The following is a 12,500-nucleotide window of genomic DNA, read 5'->3' as shown; positions in this document are numbered from 1 at the left end:
GCTGATCAAATTCGAAACTATTAGTATTACTTGCTCCTGCAGACACTTGTGTTTGTGGAGCAACAATTTCCAAACAGCTGAGTCTCTTTTCGAGGTCTGTCAACCTGCGACTCAAGTTTCGCGAGCGCTTGAGCTAGTTGATCACGCACTCCGGTGTCATTAGACTGGTGCAACTCTGATGCACTGGCATGTTCGTCAGACGGTATCTTGAACGAACGAGGTCGAGGGGACCTGGTCTTCTTTCTGCCTTTGCCCATCTCGATATCTCACTATCAATGGCCCAAGCAACATACATGTAGCTAGCTAGCTTCGAGTTACAGTCAGACCTCGCTTATCCGGTCCTCTTTTATCCGGATCCTTCGCCATCCGGAAGAAAATAGCTGGTTACAGATCTACAGCATATGCAATGCATCCTACATAACCGGTGTTCGGTTATCCGGTCCCCTCGCCTATCCGGACATTTTTGTGGAAAACGGATGTGTGCGGTTAAGCGAGGTCTGACTGTACAAACATTTGAATTTGTAGTTCAAAAAACATTTGAAAAATGTTACAAAAATGACCTACACAAAACATTCTGGTTACGTCACACGGACGTACACGTGCACTGGACTTGACGTCAACAGGTCAGTGTACATGTACATGTAGTATGTACTTGCTGATACGTTATAGGCGATTCACACGACAGGCAAATCCACGTTTACAGGAAAGTCGCCATGGAGATATTCCTGCGGGTGACCAAAATTTGCCCGCGGGAATCAAAAGTGTCCATGGCCTTTTTGCCCGCGGATGCACTCATCTGCGCATGCGGGCACTTTTACAGTTATGAGGCTGTGAGGTCGTACTATGGTCTACGGTAGTCTTGAACTCTGGTTGTTTGGCCTTTGTCTTTGGGTACTCATTCCAAATCACCACAGTAACGCCGTATACTCACCGGATACTTGCGGCCGGGGAGCTCGGGTGGTAGGATGTAAGGTCCTCCGACACAGCACACACACACACAGCAAGGTCAAGTCTTTATATATAGTTATGATCCATTAATCTTACGCGTTTCTGCCTGTAAGGCTTCGTCAGAGACAAGGATGAAATAATACGAATAAAGACTAGTAGTTATATAGGGCTTGATTCTATGTGCCAGATGGGTGCTTGGGCGGTAAATGCGCTATCAAGCAAGTTTAAAGGCGCAATAACTTGAGTTGCAGACAAGTGTAACAAATGTCAAAAAAGTTGTACAAGTTGAACTAATGTACTAAACCGTAAGACTGGGGGTCAAAATATGCGGTCATAGTACCAGAATGTTTGTACAGAGTCAAGATCATGCAGAATCAAAAAGAGAGCGGGAAAAAATGGGCGGGAAAGTTTAGGTGGGAACCAGAAATTTCTGGTTCCCACCTAAACCGCCGTGTGAACTGCAGCCTCACGTTTCACTTCCTGCGGGCACCTGACAAACGTGGATTTGCCTGTCGTGTGAATCGCCTATGCGCACGGCCGCACGCACACTCGTACTCACGTGCGCAAAATATTTTTGTGGAAATGTAGCCCTTTCTAGCTTTCTACACCAAACAAAACTGTTACTCATGCAGAGCGAACGATCAGTCAAGAAGTGAGTAAAGATTGGAAAACGAGACGAAGGATAGAATGATCAATACAGTCAGACCTCGCTTAACCGCACACATCCGTTTTCCACAAAAATGTCCGGATAGGCGAGGGAACCGGATAACCGAACACCGGTTATGTAGGATGCATTGCATATGCTGTAGATCTGTAACCAGCTATTTTCTTCCGGATGGCGAAGGATCCGGATAAAAGAGGACCGGATAAGCGAGGTCTGACTGTACTAGTAAATTAGAACTTAGTCTGTGGGCTGGTCTCCCGAGTAGCTGGAACTGGTCTCAGACTCTCTGGAACTTGTCGACTCTGCAACTTGTCTCTCCTGCGGAGGCGTCTTCCCAGCCGAGGATAAAACCGACGACTATTTTTCCGCTGCCACCATTGTAACCGTATACTCTCAGCACTCAAAGCACATACTTGTAGTTACATAAGTAGTTATCATTCGTTCATTGGGCGCTTTCGATTACACGCATTTCAGTCAATTCTAGAATTAGTTATTGTTGATGCACAGTTCGATTACACAAAAAGTGACAAATTCCGTCGTTAGAATTGATTTTATCCCATTCCGTCGAATCTATCAATTCTGAACAGAAGGCGGAATTTCTCTAATTCTGGCGCCAGCACTGTCGGTGTGTTACCGGTTTGGTCATGACTCAAGCGCGCGAAGAGCCTCCCTGGCCGGCGTGTGCGCGATGCTAGGTCCACGTGCTCGTGATCGATCGCCAGGGTGTACGTGATCTCTTTTTGCGATTCATCAATTTCGTTTGTGACATGACATGAATAAAATGCGTTGAGTCCAGTCGTTCGTTTACAAGGCCGGAATACGCTCATTCTGGTCATTCCAGAATTTTAAAAAAACCAGTTCCAGAATTGTGTAAACGTGTAATCGAAAGCGCCCATTGTCTCACAAGGAGAAGAAGAAGACCAAGGCAGTGTGAGTATGCGCACAGCTATCCATGCATTCCGCCTACGGTGTACTATTTATGTGTATACAAATTACGTGTCATAAAATAGCCATGCTACACACACACACACACACACACACACACACACACACACACACACACACACACTCCGCACACACCACATACATGTACACACACACACACACACGTACCATGTACCATGTATTCGCTCGTCGCAAGAGAAGTATGCAAATTTGCAAATGCACTAGATGTACACCCATTGATTTTCTCTTATAGCAACGATGGCGGATCTGAGTCTGATCGAAACAGATTAAGACAAGCGCCAGATAACTGTCTAATCCACACAACCGGCAAAACCATGTGAATCGCCCACCAATTCACACCTGGTCTACACCACACGGAGTACATGACAATAGTATGGCCCCAAGACAATAGTTACCTATGCACAGCCTACACTTGCTGGGGTACCCAGTATACAGTATACTGTATAGACAGCACGCTGCTTTGATAAAAGCAGACACTAGATGCACTGGTACCTTGAAGTGAAATTGGAGTTACTTTACAAACCAGCCTTGGAAACTGAGTACTGGCAACCCAGAGTCAACAGACGTATCAACAACATCAGCTACTGAGTACTGGCAACCCAGAGTCAACAGACGTAGCAACAACATCAGCTACTGAGTATGAATGTAACATGTATATAGTAACGATATACTGGACTGTGGAACCAAAACTAGTCCAATTGTCAAATGGTTTGGCAAGAAGGTAGCCTTCCGACAGGGTGAAGAACACACGTATGCAAACACACACACACACACACATGCACACACACACACTCCTGATTGCGATTGTTTGGCAAGAAGGTAGCCTTCCGACAGGTTGGGGACACACACGTATGCAAACACACACACACACACACACACGCACACTCACACTCCTGCCCATCGCTGAAGCGATGATAGAGAACAAGCTCTGCTAGACATCGAAACTTGTGCTGGGATTACAACATTCAACAGCTTGCAAGACTGATCAACTGACCGCCACTAATTATAGCCTGGTCTACACCACACGGCCACACACACACACACACACACACACACACACACACACACACACACACACACACACACACACCTCGATACAGAAAATAGAATCCTCACCTCGACGAAGAACTTGCTGAAGTAGAAAATCCAGGTCTTGCATATGTGGTTGTCATGGTCATGTATCAACACAACAACTTCAGTTGGAAACACCTGCATGGCAACAATATCACCAAGACAACATAACTATGACAAGCCGTAAATCGAGTTGTGGCCGAGTGCCTTTTTCCAGCACACGGCAGACAAGTAGTGTGATACATATGAAAGCTGAACAGTACAGTCATGCGTTGAGAAAATGATTTCAATCAATTTCTCCCATGATAGGTATCCATTTACCTCTGGAGAATCCGTAAATAAACAAACAAAGACAAACAAAATTTTTACATTCTAGATGTATACGTGCACTTGTGAAAAGCTGGCTGAGATTCTCATAGTAACAGTGTGTGCACTTGAACACTTTGAGCTGGTTTTAAAATGAAAAAAAACGATTTCGCTGTCAGCAACCTGCCAGGTTTCAGGTGTAATGTAGAATTAGGTGACCAGTCTACCCTTCTCATACAGTGTGTACTCTAGAGAATGTTTAGGTGTCATCAAAATTTAGGTGCCTGATTTCTGTACGGAAATTACCGAAATTACAATTACACCGAAATAAGGTGTTATCTACTGTAACTTGGAGTCACTTTGCTGCTGGAGTGAATGAGGATGGCTGGAGAGGGCATGTGGTAAGGAGACCTGTGACTTTGCCTACGTATCCCCAACTGATGATGAAATCACATATAAATCTGTACATGCATAATAATTATTATGGTATCTGATTGTTGTATGACTGCTGCATGATGCATGCCAGGCCAGACCAAGAGTGATGAGCACATTGAGAGAAGTGACCACACTCCCCATCATGTACCCTGCTGATGATCACACCACAATACACAGTCAATACAGACTGTTTCTGTACTGATCAGTAACCATGGGAACAGCTGTACAACTCCCTGCTACCTACACAGTCAGTAGAGAGTTGTAGCAACTCGTAAACGAGTACTCGAGTCCGTGATCGACTCGGGTGCTTGGCTATCAACTCGTAAACGAGTACTCGAGTCCGTGGTCAACTCGAGTGCCTGGCTATAGCAACTCGTAAACGAGTACTCGAGTCCGTGATCAACTCGAGTGCCTGGCTATCAACTCGTAAGGGCCGGGTTCCACTGCGGCTCCGCTGCTCCGCTGCTCGTCTTTCGCGGCTTGAAACGTCATCATTACCATAGTGACCGCGGCTCGAGCTGGAGCAGCGAGGCCGCGGCTCACCGCGAGCTTTTGCTACGATTCTTGACCAAAAACTGCGAGCCGCGGTCGCGGCTCGACCTGTTTCCCGTACTTTGCATTGTTTCGTACGTCAGAATTGTAAAATTCAAAATTTAATTCGTTGCGCAGGCCAGAACACGACAATTTTTTTGATTTCGCGCGCGCAGGCAGGTGAAACGTCATCAAAAAGTGTAGACCACGACCGCGGTACCGCGAATGGCGAGTGTCAATGGAACCGCGCTGCTCCGCTGCATGCAGCCAAGTGCCGCGGAGCAGCGGAGCCGCGGAGCCGCAGTGGAACCCGGCCCTAAACGAGTACTCGAGTCCGTGGTCAACTCGGGTGCCTGGCTATAGCAAATCGTAAACGAGTACTCGAGTCCGTGATCAACTCGAGTGCCTGGCTATAGCAACTCGTAAACGAGTACTCGAGTCCGTGATCAACTCGAGTGCCTGGCTATAGCAACTCGTAAACGAGTACTCGAGTCCGTGGTCAACTCGGGTGCCTGGCTATAGCAACTCGTAAACGAGTACTCGAGTCCATGGTCAACTCGAGTGCCTGGCTATAGCAACTCGTAAACGAGTACTCGAGTCCGTGGTCAACTCGGGTGCCTGGCTATAGCAACTCGTAAACGAGTACTCGAGTCCGTGATCAACTCGAGTGCCTAGCGCCTGGCTATAGCAACTCGTAAACGAGTACTCGAGTCCGTGATGAACTCGAGTGCCTGGCTATAGCAACTCGTAAACGAGTACTCGAGTCTGTGGTCAACTCGAGTGCCTGGCTATAGCAACTCGTAAACGAGTACTCGAGTCCGTGATCAACTCGGGTGCCTGGCTATAGCAACTCGTAAACGAGTACTCGAGTCCGTGATCAACTCGGGTGCCTGGCTATAGCAACTCGTAAACGAGTACTCGAGTCCGTGGTCAACTCGGGTGCCTGGCTATAGCAACTCGTAAACGAGTACTCGAGTCCGTGATCAACTCGAGTGCCTGGCTATAGCAACTCGTAAACGAGTACTTGAGTCCGTGGTCAACTCGAGTGCCTGGCTATAGCAACTCGTAAACGAGTACTCGAGTCCGTGGTCAACTCGGGTGCCTGGCTATAGCAACTCGTAAACGAGTACTCGAGTCCGTGATCAACTCGGGTGCCTGGCTATAGCAACTCGTAAACGAGTACTCGAGTCCGTGATCGACTCGAGTGCCTGGCCATAGCAACTCGTAAACGAGTACTCGAGTCCGTGATCAACTCGGGTGCCTGGCCATAGCAACTCGTAAACGAGTACTCGAGTCCGTGGTCAACTCGGGTGCCTGGCTATAGCAACTCGTAAACGAGTACTCGAGTCCGTGATCAACTCGGGTGCCTGGCTATAGCAACTCGTAAACGAGTACTCGAGTCCGTGGTCAACTCGGGTGCCTGGCTATAGCAACTCGTAAACGAGTACTTGAGTCCGTGGTCAACTCGAGTGCCTGGCTATAGCAACTCGTAAACGAGTACTCGAGTCCGTGGTCAACTCGGGTGCCTGGCTATAGCAACTCGTAAACGAGTACTCGAGTCCGTGATCAACTCGGGTGCCTGGCTATAGCAACTCGTAAACGAATACTTGAGTCCGTGGTCAACTCGGGTGCCTGGCTATAGCAACTCGTAAACGAGTACTTGAGTCCGTGGTCAACTCGAGTGCCTGGCTATAGCAACTCGTAAACGAGTACTCGAGTCCGTGGTCAACTCGGGTGCCTGGCTATAGCAACTCGTAAACGAGTACTCGAGTCCGTGATCAACTCGGGTGCCTGGCTATAGCAACTCGTAAACGAGTACTTGAGTCCGTGGTCAACTCAGGTGCCTGGCTATAGCAACTCGTAAACGTGTACTTGAGTCCGTGGTCAACTCGAGTGCCTGGCTATATATAGCAACTCGTAAACGAGTACTTGAGTCCGTGATCAACTCGAGTGCCTGGCTATAGCAACTCGTAAACGAGTACTTGAGTCCGTGGTCAACTCGAGTGCCTGGCTATAGCAACTCGTAAACGAGTACGAGTCCGAGTCCGTGGTCAACTTGGGTGCCTGGGTTTGAGTCTCGTTTCGCACAGCAATCCGAGCTCGTTCTGTACGAATCAGGGCAGTTGATTCGTTATGGCATACAATTCCTTTCCTTTTTGATTTTATTGCTGAATAAGCGAGGAGGAGCGCAGTGCGAAGATTTTATTCAAAAAAAGTTTGATTTCACAAGAGGGTACTGTAACTCAACTAATTAATTTGCTGGAGATTTAATTTCGCTGATTTCGCCGCTGGGTACCAACCGGCCAAAGTAAATCGTCGGCCAAAGTTTGTCATAGAGGCAAATGATGCATGGATTCATGTGAGAGCACAAACTACTGATCGATTTCTTTTTTGAAAACCCTAAGCCAAAAGTTTCATTTGGAGATCGGCCAAAGTTTCTCACCGGCCAAATTTTGTTGATTTATAGTAGCTCCAACTTGAAGTTGAAATCCTTACTGTCGTTTTCTTTTGCTGGTGGATGATTTCTAGGCTCGTGTCCATCTTCTGACGTACAGTGAGAAGATCATTAATGAGGAGGAAATAGTCTTGGTTTCCTATGCACTGGATGGGGAAAACCCCTGGTAGACAAGCTCAGCCACGACTAATTCCATTTCCTCTACGCTCGTACAACACGCTCTGTACAAGATCAGAACTCCTGCCGCTCCTATGCATTTTTAGCACGCACAGTTACTGTTCAAGTAAAGTGTTAGCGCATATCGACTGTAAACTAGTGATGTCCATTCATATACACAGTTCTTTCTTGTATGAGAGGTGAACGCATTGCTAACACTAAACACACTGGACACGTTAAGATACACGGTATTTCTGATGTGATGTCAAAATAATTAATTAGTTCAGATCACGTTATTTGACTCGCGTGTCGAAACACAACCCAAGTGACCTGCAGCTCACGTCCAACTTTGGACTTTTACGCCAAATTTGAGGAGAAATTGGGCGTCACACGTGGGAAATAACATGCATGTTTTAAAACCTCTCTAATTCCGACTCTTGGGTAGAGTCAGACAGGTGCTGCTGCGCTCTCTGTACGGCTGCACTAGCCGTATTAACTGTCGTACCCAGATGCACACATTCAATCCCTGGCTATGCTTTGGAATTGTTTTCGTTGCCTATGTCCTCATCTCTCTTCGTTTTCTTTTCGCTGCCTGGGCTCTCATTTATCTTTGCGTGCTTGCTTGTATTGCTGAGGGAACATAATTATGCTGGTTTTTATTCATTGGTCCCCATGGTGCATGGTCCACGCGTACTCATCCGGCGGATATGTGTGAATAATAATAATAATAATAATAAATGCAATGAATATAACTAAATGCGCACTCATATCACAACCATGAGGACGAATAATGTATTCCAGAACGTTTTCTTGTCACAATTATCAATGGAATTCGTGACTAAAGAGAATGATGAAACTACAATAGGATTTATACACTTGGAGTGGAACAGTGAGGATACAAGCATAGTAAGAAAAATAGCACAAACCTAGGAACAATTTGCACAGGTAATAAACTATAGGTGAGGTGAGAAATGATAGGAAATTCAGCAAGTGCAGTGTGACAATGGACATGCATGTGCAAGTGTGTGTGAGTACGAATTTACTGGAATAGCGTAAGTGCGGTGACATTTTCTTTTTGTTTACAAAGATTTGGATCACGAATGCGAATGTAGACTGCTTCTAGAACTTTCAACTGCTTGAAACTACTTGCAGAACGAACAACACTGAACCAAGAATCATCATAACTTTCACGACACACGGGGTTAGACAACAAGTTAGTTTATTACCTGTGCAAATTGTTCCTAGGTTTGTGCTAATCTTCTTACTATGCTTGTATCGCTTGTATTCTCGCTGTTTCACTCCAAGTGTATAAATCCTATTGTTGTTTCATCATTCTCTTTAGTCACGAATTCCATTGATAATTGTTACAAGAAAACGTTCTGGAATACATTATTCGTCCCCATGGTTGTGATATGAGTGCGCATTTAGTTATATTCATTGCATTATTAAGACTATTGTCTCCACGTCGCCTTTTTAAATAATAATAATAATAATGATATCCATTACGAAGTAGTGGTTGCGACGTATCCATTAGTAATGGATAATGACTTGCGAGCGCTCGTCGTTCACGAGTTGCTAAAACTCCCTAACAGTCAGTACTGACTGTCTGACTCTACCCGAGAGTCGGAATATTACGACTCCACAGATGTCACTACAATAATGTACTACGTAACGTAGTCTGGTCCAGTACTAGTACTCTAGTACAATCGATTAATCATGTCTTGTACTTGTAGTACTGTGACCAGTCTGTGTGTAGGTACAGTAGCAGGTAATGCTTGATGAGTGCATGCCGGGTGACACCAGACACTGTCACATGCACAGTACTGAAATAAATATTTCGAAAAAAAGATTTTTCACTCATTTTACAGTGCAGTGTGTAATGAGAAGGGTTTCTTCTTGTGGATCTACGCCCCCCCCCCCCCCCCCCCCCATCACCACCATGTACCGGTACATAATACACCATGTACCACAGGACTTCAAAAATACATGATTTGTAGCGGTGGAAAAACAACGCAAAAACTACAAAGTCCGAGGATAGTTCTGAGATACACCAAACATGTACACGTACCGTCACCACCTCCTCGCACACCGACCACCCAGGATTCGTACAATCATCTGTCATGCAGGCAAAGTAAAAATAATTGTAGCGTCTCCTTGCACGACGTTGTTGCCTGGTGCTCCTTGCAGCTACTTGGACGCAAATCTGCCCGCGACCCATGGCGTCCGACGAGCAGAAGCTGCCAGCTTCTGTCCGAACTGCCCGTGATTTGCTGGCTAAGGCAGTTGAGAAGGCTGGTATTCAGATTAGCGGTGGCCTTGCCAGCGATGCCAAAATCCCATTGAAAGATATTTTTGTCAACTTGACGTTGCTGACAAAGGACGAACTTTCCAAACTTTTCAGTAACGAGTCATCGTCCTTTTCGTCTGCTTCTGAACGAGCACGCCAGTTGAAATTGTTCTCCGAGGCTCAGCCGCAAAGGGTCGCTACGGCCGAGCGTGGCATTGAACTGGAAGATATTTTCTCCGCTACCAGCGAGCGGTCTTGCAATCAGGGGGCCGCGCCACGCCCGGGCTGTGACCATGAGGTAGCTGACTCCGGTTTACTGGCGCGTGCCAAAGAACCCGTGGAAGAGAATAAGAATGTGCTAGCGTTTGGAAGCGCTGGCTGTGGCAAATCCACGATCTTTCTGATCATGCTGGAATACCTCTGGTCTAAAGGTGAGCTGTGGCGTGGAAAGTTTGATCTGGTATTGGCAGTGGAATTACGACGTGCCGAGGTGCAAGCTGCTACGAGCTTGTGCGACTTGCTGGCACGTCGATTCTCCAGTCTGGATGTGGAGACAGATGAGCTGCTGGAGATGTCCCGGTTCTTTCGCAGCAACCAGTCCCGTCTTTGCATTGTGCTAGACGGGCTGGATGAGTGCAAGTTGGACAACTGCAGTGAATACATGCGTGATCTACTGTTGAGAAGGCGTAGTGGTGATATGCATGTGGTGGTGACGTCTCGACCATGTACTGATGCTCATACCCTGTCGCAATGTGGAGAGTATCAACAGCAAGTGGAGGTGGTTGGATTCTCACCAGACAACGTTGAAACGTACGTGAAGAAAGTGGTGGGCGGTGTGAAAGGCGAGGCTATGCTGGAGCAGCTCCGCTCACAAGAGGGCACAATGTCGCTAATGAGTACACCTCTGTTTGCTGCGCTGGCTTGTGAATTGTTCATGGACGACAGAGACGGTAGTAAATTGCCGGAATCCAGTACAGGACTGTACGAGTCTCTTGTCCGCCGTGTCATGGAACGGCGTACGGGCAAGCGCTACAAGAAGCTTTCCGCCATCAAGACGGACGAGATTGAAGTGCTGAAGGAGCTATCTGGTTTTGCACTATCTATGCTAGCTCAGCAAAAGATGGTATTCAACGAGGAGGATGTCATTTCGGCAGAACTAAGCGCGGTTGCCATTGAATTAGGATTGCTGATGGCGTACAAGAGCACCAGCTCAACAGAAGACCGGCAATATCGATTTGCTCACTTGTCCATTCAGGAGTTCTTGGCGGCCTGGTACGTGTCTAGCGAGATGCTGAACGACGAGAACGACGCTGCGTGGCTGGTGAGGAGAGTCGGCCATTACAGCGGTCACATGACCATGTTCTGGCGTTTCCTGATCGCGCTCACACCGCCAAAGCCCGCAGTCGCCATCATGGAGCATCTGTGGCGGATAATCTGCGACGGCGACCGTACACAACGTGCATGCAGCCAGACTGATACACGCCTGCTCGACGACATTGTGAGCCGTTCTCAGCCAACCAAGCAAAGCAGCGACGTGGACCGTATCCATGCGGTGCTGAAATCGGCGCTGTCAGTTGAAAAGATGAAAGAGCTCGCCGATCAGCTGCTGGTTGGCACCGCCGGGCAAGGACGTGGTCGTCAGCGTGTCGACAATGCTCTGCCACGAGGCAGGGAGTTGACGGACGACTTGTACCTGGATACTCTTGTAAGCGTATGGAAGAACGAGGCAGCGGAGGCGAGTGCAGAGGTGTTCCTGTCGGCTGTACGTAAAGTGGATCCCGGGACCGCATCGCATTGCGAGCAGCATGCGATGACAAGCGCAACATCGGAGATATCGACACCATCATCACCTGGAGCTGCCCCGGCTGCTACTGCTGCACCTATACGGCCTCCTGCGGATGACAAGGCAGAACTCCGTTGCCAAGCTGATTTGTTAGTAGCTTATCTAGAGCACTGCCAGTATCAAGGTACGTCATCTTGTAATGGCCATTGTTCATTCTTCTCTCAGGTCTTTTCTCTGAATTTTCGTCTAGTGAAACTCAGCCTGTTAGATTGCACTGCCATTGCTCATTTCCTCACAACCCATTTTTGCGTGGACGTGCAGGAAGTGCGCCTTGATTATTGTTCCCTATCCAGCTCTGCTATGCGCTACATTCTTAATGGCTTGGCACGCTACAAACATGTACGTGTGCTCTCTTTGTCTGCGAATCGCTTTACCGATGGTAATGTCTTTTCATCATCCATTTTGTCCGCATCGTCCAGCCTGGAGGAAGTGGATTTAGATCACAATAAAGTCGGCATTAACGGCTTTGCTTTGATCTGCCGAGCGCTGAGTTCATGTAGGAAGTTGCGGGATGTTTCACTTTGCGAGTTATGCAGTGAGAAGGGTGCTGATGTGCCGCTGACGACCATTCTGGAAATTCTCGAGTCTAACAGGAACCTGGAAGTACTGTTTGTCCTAGGATATGCCTTCGCGTTTGGTCCTAAATCGGAGGAACGACGTGTACTAGCCCGGTTCGTACAGGCTGTTCGCCAGTGTAGCAAGCTTAGTAGGCTCTGGTTTTCTCCCGAGTGTGGGGATAACAGCAGGTTGCTGTCCAAGCTCCAGCCGCTGGCAGATGATCCTGAATGTGCTCTCCGGAAGATTGGAGGGTTCTGATAAGAGGGCGTTGGTTGTTACA

At 47.5% G+C, this 12,500-nt stretch overlaps 1 protein-coding gene; it reads right to left on the bottom strand.

Moving 5' to 3' along the window:
- LOC135827546 (uncharacterized) overlaps window positions 1-12,500 on the bottom strand; it is a 138,668-nt gene that overhangs the window by 29,754 nt on the left and 96,414 nt on the right.

The sequence above is a fragment of the Sycon ciliatum genome, chromosome 11 (assembly GCF_964019385.1).
Source record: "Sycon ciliatum chromosome 11, ocSycCili1.1, whole genome shotgun sequence".
Taxonomy (NCBI): Eukaryota; Metazoa; Porifera; class Calcarea; order Leucosolenida; family Sycettidae; genus Sycon; species Sycon ciliatum.
The sequence above is the reverse complement of the archived record's forward strand: the minus strand, read 5'-3'. Positions and strand labels throughout refer to the sequence as shown.